Here is a 15400-nt window from a genome sequence, read left to right on the forward strand (position 1 = left end):
AATGGCTGAACGATGAAAATTGAAATATAAATTAAGTTCGTTGTAACTTAGATTTTAGGCTATATATCATTCAAAATACTTTATTTAAAAGGGAGGTTATAAGGGGACCTTAATAAAATAAACCGAAATATCTCGCTTATTATTGTTTTTGTGAAAAATGTTACATGACAAAAGTTTCTTTAAAAATGATTTCCGATCAGTTCTATCTCAGGCAAAATTTAGATAGGACTGATATTTAAGGATATACAAGAGTTTTAAAATAACAATACAATACATTTACCGCCTCAGATTATAGTGTCGTTCCGTAACTTCTAAGTGCAAAATATTAAATTTTTCAGTACGAAGAAAAACAAATTTATTCATTCTATGGCAATAGTGCATAGGAGATCGTGAATTCTTACATTTTCGAAAGAAAAAAATATAATTAAGTTATATATAGTAGATTGTATTAATTGCTGCATCACTATTTAAGCTATTTAATAGAGCAAAAATCTGAAAATCGATATGTGACATAGGAGTTATTGCAGGAAAAACGACGATGGCTACAATGAAATCAAAACAAATGACTCCGTCTATTTAAGGCGGCCTTGACGTTTATCAATATTAATATACAGATAACATTTTGTGTGTTTGTATGAAGTAATCTCAGAAGCTAATTAATCTTCACTATTTGAAATTTGTAGTTTCTCTAGATGGATGTAATGCTACAAAAGAGGACTGAGGTAAGATGAAAAGAAATCTGTACGCACAGAAAACTTGATATTCTGTCGAAATATTGTATAACTTGATTATTGCAACTTTATTTGGTCCACATAAAATACTCTAATTTTATACGCTCATTTTACCATAGAGATCACTGGAGCTGAGTTATTTTAAAAGGTGTCATGAAATGGCGTTCCTGCGCTCATAATTTACCCATATTCGTTTCCTGTGTTTCTTAAAATAATATTTATGTAGGGTACCTCATTTTTTTATTTGAGACACGCATTCGGGGGTCCCGAGTTCAAACCCCGTGGCCGACCAATCTGACTGGGGTTTTTCACGATTTCCCTTAGACATAAACGCAAATGCCGGATTGGAAAGATACATGCCATTATTCATCACCGCCTCAATTACCAATACCAAAAACATTAATCAAAGTCTATAATCAGTTAAGTACATGAACACAAGCCATCTCAACACACAATAGAAACAGGAACTCAACAAGAGTAAAAACGGCCTGCTGATATACTCACACATTCTAAACACGCGATATGACCACAGGTGTTAAGGCGTGAATAAAATAAACAAAAAAAAATGCACAATAAGGTTAACATAAAAATGATCTTCGTCCACAATCAACTCTATTAATTTGGAGCGATTTATTAAGGATGCATTCAAGACTAATTTAGAAAAATGTTAAACGAATAATTTTTGATCCAAATGAGTGGTCTCTGGACCAAAATGATAGCATTTTAATTATTTAAATAGAATTTAAATTAAGTAGCATATGAAATGATTTATTCTTCTATCAAACACGAATGTTTCCTGAACCCAATGTTCTATTTTAATTATGTCATTACTTTATATTTGTTTCTAATAAGTGCAGCGGAGCGCACGGGTGCAGCTAGTATAATAATATACCGTAATGAAATTATTGGGGGTCATCAGTGTGGTTTTTAAGCGTAATAAATCGACTATTGATCAGATATTTTGTATTCGACAGATAATGGAGAAAAAATGGGAGAATAAGGGTACAGTGCATCAGTTATTCACAGATTTCAAAAAGGCATATGACTCCGTTAAAAGAGAAGTTTTATATAACATTTGTATTGAATCTGGTATTCCCAAAAAAACTAATTCGATTAATTAAAATGTGTCTCAGTGAAATGTACAGCAGAGTCTGTATAGGTCAGTTTCTGTCAGATTCGTTTCCAATTCACTGTGGGCTAAAGCAAGGAGATGCACTATCACCTTTGCTTTTTAACTTCGCTCTATAGTATGAATTAGGAAAGTCCAAGATAACAAAGAGGGTTTGGAACTAAACGGATTACATCAGCTTCTTGTCTATGCTGATGACGTGAATATGTTAGGAGAAAATCCACAAACGATTAGGGAAAATACGGGAATTTTACTTGAAGCAAGTAAAGAGATAGGTTTGGAAGTAAATCCCGAAAAGACAAAGTATATGATTAATGTCTCGTGACGACAATATTGTACGAAATGAAAATAAAAAAAATTAGAAATTTATCCTTTGAAGAGGTGGAAAAATTCAAATACCTGAGAGCAACAGTAACAAATATAAATGATACTCGGGAGGAAATTAAATACAGAATAAATATGGGAAATGCCTGTTATTATTCGGTTGAGAAGCTTTTATCATCCAGTCTGCTGTCAAAAAATCTGAAAGTAAGAATTTATAAAACAGTTAGGCTATATTACCGGTTGTTCTTTATGGTTGTGAAACTTGGACTCTCACTTTGAGAGACGAACATAGGTTAAGGGTGTTTGAGAATAAGGTACTTAGGAAAATATTTGGGGCTAAGAGGGATGAAGTTACAGGAGAATAGAGAAAGTTACACAACACAGAACTGCACGCATTGTATTCTTCACCTGACATAATTAGGAACATTAAATCCAGACGTTTGAGATGGGCAGGGCATATAGCACGTATGGGCGAATCCAGAAATGCATATAAAGTGTTAGTTGGGAGGCCGGAGGGAAAAAGACCTTTGGGGAGGCCGAGACGTAGATGGGAGGATAATATTAAAATGTATTTGAGGGAGGTGGGATATGATTGTAGAGAGTGGATTAATCTTGCTCAGGATGGGGACCTATGGCGGGCTTATGTGAGGGCGGCAATGAACCTCCGGGTTCCTAAAAAGCCAGTAAGTATAATAATAGTGGCATATTGCATAGTCAGTGTTGTGTTGATTTCTGCAATTATGGTCCTCACAACAGAGGATAAGGTGATTATTGTCCAGCATTATTTCCGATCATACGGAGTGGGGCGTCAGAATGGGCCAGCTTGTGCCGCGTTAAAGAGCAGTACCAGGAGCGATTTAACATTGGGGCATCAAATTACACAACAATGTCAGCTGTCGTCGAGAAGTTCTGTCGTACGGAATCAGTCTTATGTCGCTCTGCATGTTATAATGACTTATCTTGATTTTCAGATTATGTTTGTAATTTGAGTACTCCTTATGACCGGAAATAATGTTCAACTATTATAATACACAATAACTAAATAAACACTTCGTTGCTAGGGAAGCGTGGACAGAAGATGAACGATTATTTCAGTACAGCGTGTTTTGGCGCATACTGCAGGGAGACTGGTGTACCACAGTCTAGGACATACAGTCACGAAGCTCAATACGTAGTAAATATGCATCCATAGATAGTTGCTAACCACTAGGATCACTAATATCGCCTCATTACAGCCAATGCTAAATAGTACCTGCACAGTCTATTGTTCCTTGCACCCTCACAACTCAAGCTTCGTGACTGTATATACTAGACTGTGGTTGTACGAGTACTTTGAAACACTTTTCACAGTTTATTATTATTTTTTTTTAATTTTCGGAATTGAAATTTTTTCAATGAAAAAATGATTGAATGAATTATTGAAGAGTCCTTTACAACTTCCTGTATCTATTTTCCTGTTTTGCGTATCTATTAAGGATGGAAACAAACAAAATGACGGGATATGTAATGTGTTCAAAGGTACAACGTACTCTTTTGTGCCTTGGAACACCTGGAATATAGGTGGGAATATAGCTGTAAAAACTCATAACCATATTTAAAATGTATTTGCCATTATAAACAGTGCAGTCTTCTCTGATTGAGATTTTATTTCCTGGAGGAACCTTAACTGCTTCAGCAACTTTCTTCAAGGCACCATAATATCAATATTATGGTTATTTTTTATTTTAACTTCATTCTCTATAGTGTACGCTAATGTGCTGTAGACAGCTTAATATACACTGCATAAAGAATACGTTCGCATGGATAACTCAGTTCGTGAGTAAAAACACTTATTGTTAATACTGTACTGTATTTTGATTAAACAAAACCTAATGAAAATTATCACACTCAAAATCGCGATATTTCCTAGTTTACGTAAATGGATGAACTACTTTTCTTCCCACCTGTACCTAGTAAAGTTATTTGTTTGTATTTTACGCCTGTATCATCGAACTCCAGTCGTGGAAGTAGGTAGCAAACGGTGTTTCTGGGTCTCAATAATTAATCCAAAGGTACAACCAGGTTAATATTAAAAATGTTAGTAAAAATAAAATGATGTCCCTGTATTATCAGTAATATTGATTAATAGACATATTGGAAACTTTATTTTCAAATTTACATCATCGACCAGTTACATTTTCCCCATCGTTCTGTCACTCTTTCAACACAAACAAAGCAACGCAAAAGTTGATGCTAGATGTGGTACTGACTTGTCTAAGTACCGCGGTATCGTGTGGAAATTTGAAATTCGGAAGACACGTTCTTTACACAGTAATACCACAGCCTAGTATATACAGCCACTAAGCCTGTGGTAATGAGAGTAGTATGAGACGATAGTAGCGATCCTAGTGGCTCGCAACTACCTATGGATCCATGTTCTCAGTGTTGAGCTTCGTGACTGTATTACTAGACTGTAGTAATACTGCGCTCTATACAGCTGTTCAGCGTGAACACACTAAAGTACCGAAAGGCGGTGACCCCCTAATCTCTCATCTCCACACACTGATACCTCTCTAGGCAATATTATGATGCACAACTTCATGTTTATATAGTAATGTTATGCTACGCGTACTATACGCAAGAGATAAAAATGATACAATTGTTGCAAATTTTGGGTCATATACAAAGTATATTTCTTTTATACATTTACTCAGCTTATATATTTCTCTACCAAATGACACTGAGATAAATTTAGATGAAGCTGCACTATGTGTTCCAGTCCAACGATGTGACACTGCACATGCGCGAGACCGGTAAGTGGGCCAGCATGTCATTGATAGGATACAGCTAATATAATAATATATAGTGAAATTATTCGGGGTCATCAGTGTGGTTTTAGGCGTAATAGATCGACTATTGATCAGATATTTTTTATTAGACAGATAATAAGAAAAAATGGGAGTATAAGGGTACAGTGCATCAGTTATTCATATATTTCAAAAAGGCATATCACTCGGTTAAGAGAGAAGTTTTATTTAACATTTTTATTGAATTTTGTGTTCCCAAAAAACTAGTTCGATTAATTAAAATGTGTCTCAGTGAAACGTACAGCAGAGTCCGTATAGGTCAGTTTCTGTCGGATTCGTTTCCAATTCACTGTGGGCTAAAGCAAAGAGATGCACTATCACCTTTACTTTTTAACTTTGCTCTATAGTATGCCATTAGGAAAGTCAGGATAACAGAGAGGGTTTGGAACTGAACGGGTTACATCAGTTGCTTGTCTATGCGGATGATGTATGTTCGGAGAAAATCCACAAACGATTAGGGAAAATACGGGAATTTTACTTGAAGCAAGTAAAGAGATAGGTTTGGAAGTAAATCCCGAAAAGACAAAGTATATGATTATGTCTCGTGACGAGAATATTGTACGAAATGGAAATATAAAAATTGAAAATTTATCCTTTGAAGAGGTGGAAAAATTCAAATACCTGGGAGCAACAGTAACAAATATAAATGACACTCGGGAGGAAATTAAACACTGAATAAATATGGGAAATGCCTGTTATTATTCGGTTGAGAAGCTTTTATCATCCAGTCTGCTGTCAAAAGAATCAGAAAGTTACAATTTATAAAACAGTTATATTACCGGTTGTTCTTTATGGTTGTGAAACTTGGACACTCACTTTGAGAGAGGAACATTGGTTAAGGGTGTTTGAGAATAGGGTGCTTAGGAAAATATTTGGGGCTAAGAGGGATGAAGTTACAGGAGAATAGAGAAAGTTACACAACACAGAACTGCACGCATTGTATTCTTCACCTGACATAATTAGGAACATTAAATCCAGACGTTTGAGATGGGCAGGGCATGTAGCACGTATGGGCGAATCCAGAAATGCATATAGTGTTAGTTGGGAGACCGGAGGGAAAAAGACCTTTAGGAAGGCCGAGACGTATATGGGAGGATAATATTAAAATGGATTTGAGGGAGGTGGGATATGATGATAGAGACTGGATTAATCTTGCTCAGGATAGGCACCGCTGGCGGGCTTATGTGAGGGCGGCAATGAACTTTCGGATTCCTTAAAAGCCATTTGTAAGTAAGTAAGTAAGATAGTTGCTAACCACTAGGATCACTAATATCGCCTCATTACAGACAATGCTAAATAGTACCTAGACAGTCTATTGTTCCTAGCACCCTCACAACTCAAGCTTCGTGACTGTGGTTGTACTTTGAAACACTTTTCACAGTTTATTATTATTATTTTTTTTAATTTTGGGAATTGAAATTTTTTCAATGAAAAAATGATTGAAATAATTATTGAAGATTCCTTTACAACTGCCTGTATATACTTTCCTGTTTTGCATATCTATTAAGGATGGAAAAAAATAAAATGACGGGATATGTAATGTGTTCAAAGGTACAGCGTACTCTTTTGTACCTTGGAACACCTGGAATATAGGTGGGAATATAGCTGTAAAAACTCATAACCATATTTAAAATGTATTTGCCATTATAAACAGTGCAGTCTTCTCTGATTGAGATTTTATTTCCTGGAGGAACCTTAACTGCTTCAGCAACTTTCTTCAAGGCACTATAATATCAATATTATGGTTATTTTTTATTTTAACTTCATTCTATATAGTGTACGCTAATGTGCTGTAGACAGTATAATATACACTGCATAAAGAATACGTTCGCATGGATAACTCAGTTCGTGAGTAAAAACACTTATTGTTAATACTGTACTGTATTTTGATTTAACAAAACCTAATGAAAATTATCACACTCAAAATCGCGATATTTCCTAGTTTACGTAAATGGATGAACTACTTTTCTTCCCTCCTGTACCTAGTAAAGTTATTTGTTTGTATTTAACGCCAGTATCACCGAACTGCAGTCGTGGAAGGAGGTAAGGAGGTAGCAAACGGTGTTTCCGGGTTTCAATCATTAATCCAAAGGCATAACCAGGTTAATATTAAAAATGTTAGTAAAAACAAAATGATGTCCCTGTATTATCAGTAATATTGATTAATAGACATATTGGAAACTTTATTTTCAAATTTACATCATCGAACAGTTACGCTTTCCCCATCGTTCAGTCAGTCTTTTAACACAAACAAAGCAACGCAAAAATTGATGCTAGATGTGGTACTGACTTGTCTAAGTACCGCGGTATCGTGTGGAAATTTGAAATTCGGAAGACACGTTCTTTACACAGTAATACCACAGCCTAGTATATACAGCCACTAAGCCTGTGGTAATGAGAGTAGTATGAGACGATAGTAGCGATCCTAGTGGCTCGCAACTACCTATGGATCCATATTCTGTGTTGAGCTTCGTGACTGTATTACTAGACTGTAGTAATACTGCGCTCTATACAGCTGTTCAGCGTGAACACACTAAACTACCGAAAGGCGGTGACCCCCTAATCTCTCATCTCCACACACTGATACCTCTCTAGGCAATATTATGATGCACAACTTCATGTTTATATAGTAATGTTATGCTACGCGTACTATACGCAAGAGATAAAAATGATACAATTGTTGCAAATTTTGGGTCATATACAAAGTATATTTCTTTTATACATTTACTCAGCTTATATATTTTTCCACCAAATGACACTGAGATAAATTTAGATGAAGCTGCACTATGTGTTCCAGTCCAACGATGTGACACTGCACATGCGCGAGACCGGTAAGTGGGCCAGCATGTCATTGATAGGATACAGCTAATATAATAATATAATGAAATTATTGGGGTTCATCGGTGTGGTTTTAGGCGTAATAGATCGACTATTGATCAGATATTTTTTATTAGACAGATAATAAGAAAAAATGGGAGTATAAGGGTACAGTGCATCAGTTATTCATAGATTTCAAAAAGGCATATGACTCGGTTAAGAGAGAAGTTTTATATAACATTTTTATTGAATTTTGTGTTCCCAAAAAACTAGTTCGATTAATTAAAATGTGTCTCAGTGAAACGTACAGCAGAGTCCGTATAGGTCAGTTTCTGTCGGATTCGTTTCCAATTCACTGCGGGCTAAAGCAAGGAGATGCACTATCACCTTTACTTTTTAACTTTGCTCTATAGTATGCCATTAGGAAAGTCAGGATAACAGAGAGGGTTTGGAACTGAACGGGTTACATCAGTTGCTTGTCTATGCGGATGATGTATGTTCGGAGAAAATCCACAAACGATTAGGGAAAATACGGGAATTTTACTTGAAGCAAGTAAAGAGATAGGTTTGGAAGTAAATCCCGAAAAGACAAAGTATATGATTATGTCTCGTGACGAGAATATTGTACGAAATGGAAATATAAAAATTGAAAATTTATCCTTTGAAGAGGTGGAAAAATTCAAATACCTGGGAGCAACAGTAACAAATATAAATGACACTCGGGAGAAAATTAAACACAGAATAAATATGGGAAATGCCTGTTATTATTCGGTTGAGAAGCTTTTATCATCCAGTCTGCTGTCAAAAGAATCTGAAAGTTAAAATTTATAAAACAGTTATATTACCGGTTGTTCTTTAGGTTGTGAAACTAGGACACTCACTTTGAGAGAGGAACATTGGTTAAGGGTGTTTGAGAATAGGGTGCTTAGGAAAATATTTGGGGCTAAGAGGGATGAAGTTACAGGAGAATGGAGAAAGTTACACAACGCAGAACTGCACGCATTGTATTCTTCACCTGACATAATTAGGGACATTAAATCCAGACGTTTGAGATGGGCAGGGCATGTAGCACGTATGGGCGAATCCAGAAATGCATATAGTGTTAGTTGGGAGACCGGAGGGAAAAAGACCTTTAGGAAGGCCGACACGTAGATGGGAGGATAATATTAAAATGGATTTGAGGGAGGTGGGATATGATGATAGAGACTGGATTAATCTTGCTCAGGATAGGCACCGCTGGCGGGCTTATGTGAGGGCGGCAATGAACTTTCGGATTCCTTAAAAGCCATTTGTAAGTAAGTAAGTAAGATAGTTGCTAACCACAAGGATCACTAATATTGCCTCATTACAGACAATGCTAAATAGTACCTACACAGTCTATTGTTCCTAGCACCCTCACAACTCAAGCTTCGTGACTGTGGTTGTACTTTGAAACACTTTTCACAGTTTATTATTATTATTTTTTTTAATTTTGGGAATTGAAATTTTTTCAATGAAAAAATGATTGAAATAATTATTGAAGATTCCTTTACAACTGCCTGTATCTACTTTCCTGTTTTGCATATCTATTAAGGATGGAAAAAAATAAAATGACGGGATATGTAATTTGTTCAAAGGTACAACGTAGTCTTTTGTACCTTGGAAGACCTGGAAAATAGGTGGGAATATAGCTGTAAAAACTCATAAGCATATATAATTGATTAAATGGCGATCTTACTCGTGTTAATTATGTAAGCATGTGCGGTTTACAGCTGTTTCTGGTGCTACTTGACACCATCCTCAGAGCCTACTACATCTCGGCGCTATCTCAACTTCGCTGCCTGTTGTGTGGGTGCGTTCGTGTGATGAAGAGTTGTGTCAAATAGTGTGTGTGTTCTGAAATTGATCTGTGTGTTGAGAATTTGCCTGGGGTATGTATATTTCATATTGTTCTAGTGTGTTGAGTTTTCGGTTTTTGGGTTGTATGTGTAGGATTTTCATGTCTGTATTTATGTTATTGTATGTGTGGTTAGCATTAGTTATGTGTTCGGCATATGTAGATGTATTGTGTCCTCTGGTTATTGCTTTAATGTGTTCTTTGTATCGAGTTTGGAATGATCTGCCTGTCTGTCCAATGTAGAAACTGTCGCAACTATTGCATGTGAGTTTGTATACGCCTGTGTGTTTGTATTTATTTGTTTGTGTGTTGAGATGTCTTTGTAGTGTGTTTTCTGTTCTGTATGCTATGTTGTATTTCTGTTTTCTGAATGAGGATGCGATCTTGTGTGTGTTTTTGTTTTCGTATGTTAGTGTGATGTATTTCCTGTGTTTGTGTTATGTTTTGTGTGTTTTTGTGTTTGTTGATTTTTGTTTTGTCTTCCTTATGATGTTGTCTATTATACTTGGGTTGTAATTAAGGTCGCCATTTAATCAACTATTTATATTCAAGTGTTAAAAGTAGTGTACGAAAGATTCAACATGGACTCATAATCATATTTAAAATGTATTTGCCATTATCAACAGTGCAGGGTTCTCTGATTGAGGTTTTATTTCCTAGAGGAACCATAACTGCTTCAACAATTTTCTTCAAGGCATCCGGATCAATTGGGGGTCAAGAGAGACTTACTTCGTGGCATGATCTTAAAAAAGAACAAAACAAAAACCAATAGTATCGTGTACTTTGGAACATGTTCCATGGTACAAGATGTTTTGTGTTCAAAGGTACAAGAGGGTGCACATTTAAACAAATATCTATGCGAAAACTAGAGGTTCGATTTTTTTTTTAAATTTTATTCGGCTATTTTACGACGCTGTATCAACATCTCAGGTTATTTAGCGTCTGAATGAAATTAAGGTGATAACGCCGGTGAGATGAGTCCGGGGTCCATCACCGGAAGTTACCCAGCATTTGCTCGTATTGAGTTAAGAAACCCCCCCCCGAAAACTCAACCAGGTAACTTGCCCCAACCGGGATTCGAACCCGGGCCACCTTGTTTTCGCGGCCAGACGCGCTGACCGTTACTCCACACGTATGGACTACAGGTTCGAATAAATCATGGAAATTAACATACGTCATTACTCACCAGATGATAGGGAATACACCGTTCTTGATTGATAGCCACAAATATAATTCGGTCTCGTGTTAGAAAGATATAACAATGAACGAAATATTTACTTCTGGTACCTACTAAAAATTTTCTCCACAGAACTCATACTTCGCAATAAATCAAACCGAAACTACGACCAGAGCTACTTAGCGGCTTTCTCTACAATCTACTTCAGTTTGAGTCCTTTAGGTGGCAGCAAAAGTAAGAAATAAAACTGTTCACAGGTACACCAGCGAAGAGGGATTATAAAGAATGGACACTTCGCGTCGGTACCTTTGATGTAGCCGGACTGATTTTTTAATTACCTTCAAGCCAGCTAAAGCGTCAGATTCTGCTTTCTCCCTACAGCTGGCGCTGACATCACACCAGCTAGCAGTCGACACAGCGGAAATATAACACATACAATTAATACATCTAGGTACATTATGTACTCAAATAAAATAAATTGGATCCACAAAATAATAAATCCGTCATTAACTGTAATGTCTAGACTCTAGAGTTCCTTTATAATGAGAGTTGAGACGTTGACCCCAACAACAATTAAAATATGTAATGATTTGATAGCGCTGAAAATGGAAAAACAAAACTCTTACGAGAAGTAAAACCATATATCTATATTATATTATTATACAAATATTAAACGAATTCGATACTTAATTTTATAATGTATTATATTATTTTATAATATAATGTATTATATCTGAAATATAAAATATTATTATTACAACTAGTTTGTCACTGAGAAATGCTGTTAACTTGAATTTATTTGAAGCAAAGCGTTACTGGATTATGCTATAAGGTAGGCGATGTTTGGATCCTGTGCCTTAACTCTATTCTCAATTAATTATCTTAGCGTATGCTCGATTACACTACCTCTAGCGCTTGAAAGTAGAACTAGCCGCTGGCGCAAAGAGAAACAAAACAGGAAAATTCGCTCAGTGTCCATTCTTTATAATCCCTATTCGCTGGGTACACTATGCTGAAGGTACAACAGTCTCCCCTACTACTATTTTTTACCTATTTGTCCTTGGTCTAGCTAGTGGTGTTGGCGCGGGGGAAAGACTCACCGGGTTGAAGCTCCTCTCTTTAGAAATTATATTAGATTCAAACCATGAAGAAATAATTCGCGAATGCGACGCTGAACAAAAAAATAGTTTGAATGTTTCTACCGACAATGATCAATATTTAGAATAACAAATCATTTATATTTTTGCTGATAAATTGTTTTAAATTGGCATGATGATTATGAAGCTACCGTTCCCAACACAATATCTAGACTTACGTTCGGCGTCTGTTGATTCAATATTCGATGACGAAGAATGGGTTTTGCTTTTTAACAACTTTTGGGGAATCTAAATTTTCAAAGTAGTTGTTTAGACAACGGTCCGAAGACAAGCCTGGACTAAACTAGCGCTGCGGTAGTTCCCTTCCTATTCCTCTTATATACTTTGTATATACGAATCTGGACAGGTTAGGTTTGGTTAGGTTAGGCTTTTTTATGTCTCGCACATACGATCAAGTCCATCTCCACAAAAAGTCCCTCACAAATTCAACGATTTTCACTTCCAAAATGACCGGAATTACCTCAGAGCTAGGTTCATCCACGTCTGGGTGAAAAAACTCACATATAGCCAGCTGCAGATGATCTGAATGAGAAAAAATAATGTTTTTGGCCCTCCTGAAAAATTTCGTTCTGTGTACTTTGTGGTTTACCCTCTTCAATTATTAATTATTATTATTGTATTTGAAATATGTTGCATGTAAGTTACAGGCAAATTCTCGAAATAATGTTACCCAAAACTTTGCCCCCCCCCCATCTTAATTCCTGACTACATTAATTTGCGCGCGTCATAGAAATATTCCCACTGCACTTAATGCTGCTGTAGAAAGATCCGCCAACTAGAGACTTCATTTTGTCTGCGAAAAAAAGAATCTAGCATTGTGTGCATTCGCGATTTTTTGCTACAGCAATCCCTTTCGAGCGCAAGTATTGTTAATAGTATTTTTTAAACTATCACTTTAAAATAGGTAATTAAAAAAACATGTTTTTATTAATAATACAAGGATAAATAAACAAATACAGTACATAAAACAGATGTTCGTTTCACCAAAAATAAATAATTTAATAATACAATAATGACATCAGTACTTACCCATTATTCTGAAGTCGTTCCTTCACAAAGATGAAGAGAATTATTTTACATTAATACACAACAAAATTCCAAGGGACCGTCAAGAAGTAATGTAAACAATCTTGTATTTTTAATTGGAGTATGCATCATTCGTATAGGCTCCATTGTAGACTGATGTGAAGTCATTTGTTTACAGAGACTGTCTACTGTTTCTCGATGGAAAGTTGTGGTCCAGAGAATATTTTTCCCTCCTTCTTGTACTTTGCTCTCCTTTGTATAACCCCAAATCTTGTAAGTTTTTAATGTTCATTATTAATTCCAAAAAGAGCCTCAATTACTTCTCGCATATTATTTATATCTATGTTTAAATTTAATTATACAAATCCCAATATTTCAATAATCATTTATTTACCGCGTTTTGTATTCTTGCGCCAATGAGAGACCGAGTTCAGTCACGCGAAAAACTAAATAAGTCGCTGATATACGTAAATATAAGACTTCACATATTCTTGACAGTTCTTGGATTTTTTAATGTACATATTATAGTGTAAAATAATTTTTCCATATCTGTGTAACTCCAAAACAACACAAAAATTATAGAAAAGTTTCAAGTGGCCAATCCACTGTAAGATAAGAGTAGAACTGTACCCCCACCATCGGACCATAGCGATGACGTAACTGCATGTCAGCTGCACAGCCGCAGCTGTAACTGAGGACGTAGCTGCAATAAGGGCCCATGTTCCATAATGCTGTTCTGAGATATAGAGTTGAAATTTTTAAAGCAATGCACTAACTAATGTGTATGAAACTGCTGGATAAGGAGTACTGTCGGTCACATAATATAACAGAATTGCTAAAAGCATTTTAATCCAATTTAAAGAATGATGTATTCAAGTAATGCATGTTATAGGCCCTTTTTCTGGAGAACGTACTTTCAATTCAAAAATAAATATAAGCTGTGTGTAGTGTTTATAAAAATATATTATTATTATTTACATTTTTATATAAAATATAGCGGTAATTTGCTAGGAAACGTCGTTGCACATAGACCAGTTTTACACTAATCCTAAACATCTTATTAAATATTGAACACGTTCTGAATTACAATCTAAAATAAGACACTTTCCCCGATACTTATTCATAATAAGGTGAAACGAGCAACACATCTTGTTTTTTTGGTCCAGCGAAAATACTTCGTTTAACTGTTGTCTATATGCAACGACGTCTCCTAGCAAATTACCAATATTTAGCATTATTATCAATATTCATTACCGGTAACATTTTTGGAACTTGAAATATTTTCCTCATAACACAGCAAATGAAGAACATTTCGAAAAGTTAGAAATGTTTTAAAAAGAAAAAACGAATCATGAATATTTAGACTTTATGACATTTTTTCCACACAAAATAACAAATCACGAACATTTTGAAAATGTTTTCAAAACAAAATAAGGAACAGAAGTTTATCAAACAAGGTAACACATCATGAACTTGTTGAATAGTAAAAAAAGGTTTTCAAACAAGATAGGACATTATTTTTGTTCATTCCGCATCCATATTTTCCACAAGATTTCCCTGCTCATCTCTGTTATCACGTCCACTCTCCTCTTCATCTTCCATAGTCTCAGAAGGTTGGAAAAGAGACTCATAAAATGAGCGGCTTTCCTCTTTTACGTACAGGGTGTATCAAAAGGTCAGGTCAATCCTTAAGAAGGTGATTCAGGACCTTACTTGCAATAAAAAATCCTAATACACTTTTTCAATATTCATCCCCGTTTCCGAGTTACACGAGTATCACGTACCGGTACTGTTTCTATCCCCATTTGATTCCACACCTAATGGACCTGTCTGCTTGTTGTCAATTGTCTAGAGCAGATGCTCAAAATGTTCCCCCTCTTGCACGAATACATGCTTCAGTGCGCCATCTGACCTCTTGCTTCACATTATCCAATCTGTGCTGGTGTATCTCCATTGCAGCCATGTTAACCTTTGCAACGAGCTCTTCCCTGCTTGCTATCTCCGTTTGGTACACTTTCTCCTTCATGCAGCCCCCTTCCTTTTTCCATCTGTCACACACACTGAAATGCGGTTCCGGACAATTGGCCACAGAAAATTGGTAATAGAGACAATTCACCACAGATGGACAATTTGCCACACTGTTCATTATCCAAAAATGGGATCGTAACAATTTATTTAAATGTGAATTAGTGGCAAATATGATAACTTTCACGTTATCCTCGGGTTCAAAATACAACCACCTTTCTCCTTGTACGGTCTTAGTGTATCTGTCGGCTATAACGTTCAGTTCGTCAATATTCCTTGGTTCAGGTGGTAG

The 15400-nt window shown here is 35.8% G+C and overlaps 1 protein-coding gene across 3 annotated transcripts in view; it reads left to right on the forward strand.

Annotated features, from left to right (window-relative positions):
- LOC138691202 (outer dynein arm-docking complex subunit 4) overlaps nucleotides 1-15400 on the forward strand; it is a 39048-nt gene that overhangs the window by 22849 nt on the left and 799 nt on the right. The window lies entirely within an intron of this gene.

Source organism: Periplaneta americana, chromosome 16 (assembly GCF_040183065.1).
Source record: "Periplaneta americana isolate PAMFEO1 chromosome 16, P.americana_PAMFEO1_priV1, whole genome shotgun sequence".
NCBI lineage: Eukaryota > Metazoa > Arthropoda > Insecta > Blattodea > Blattidae > Periplaneta > Periplaneta americana.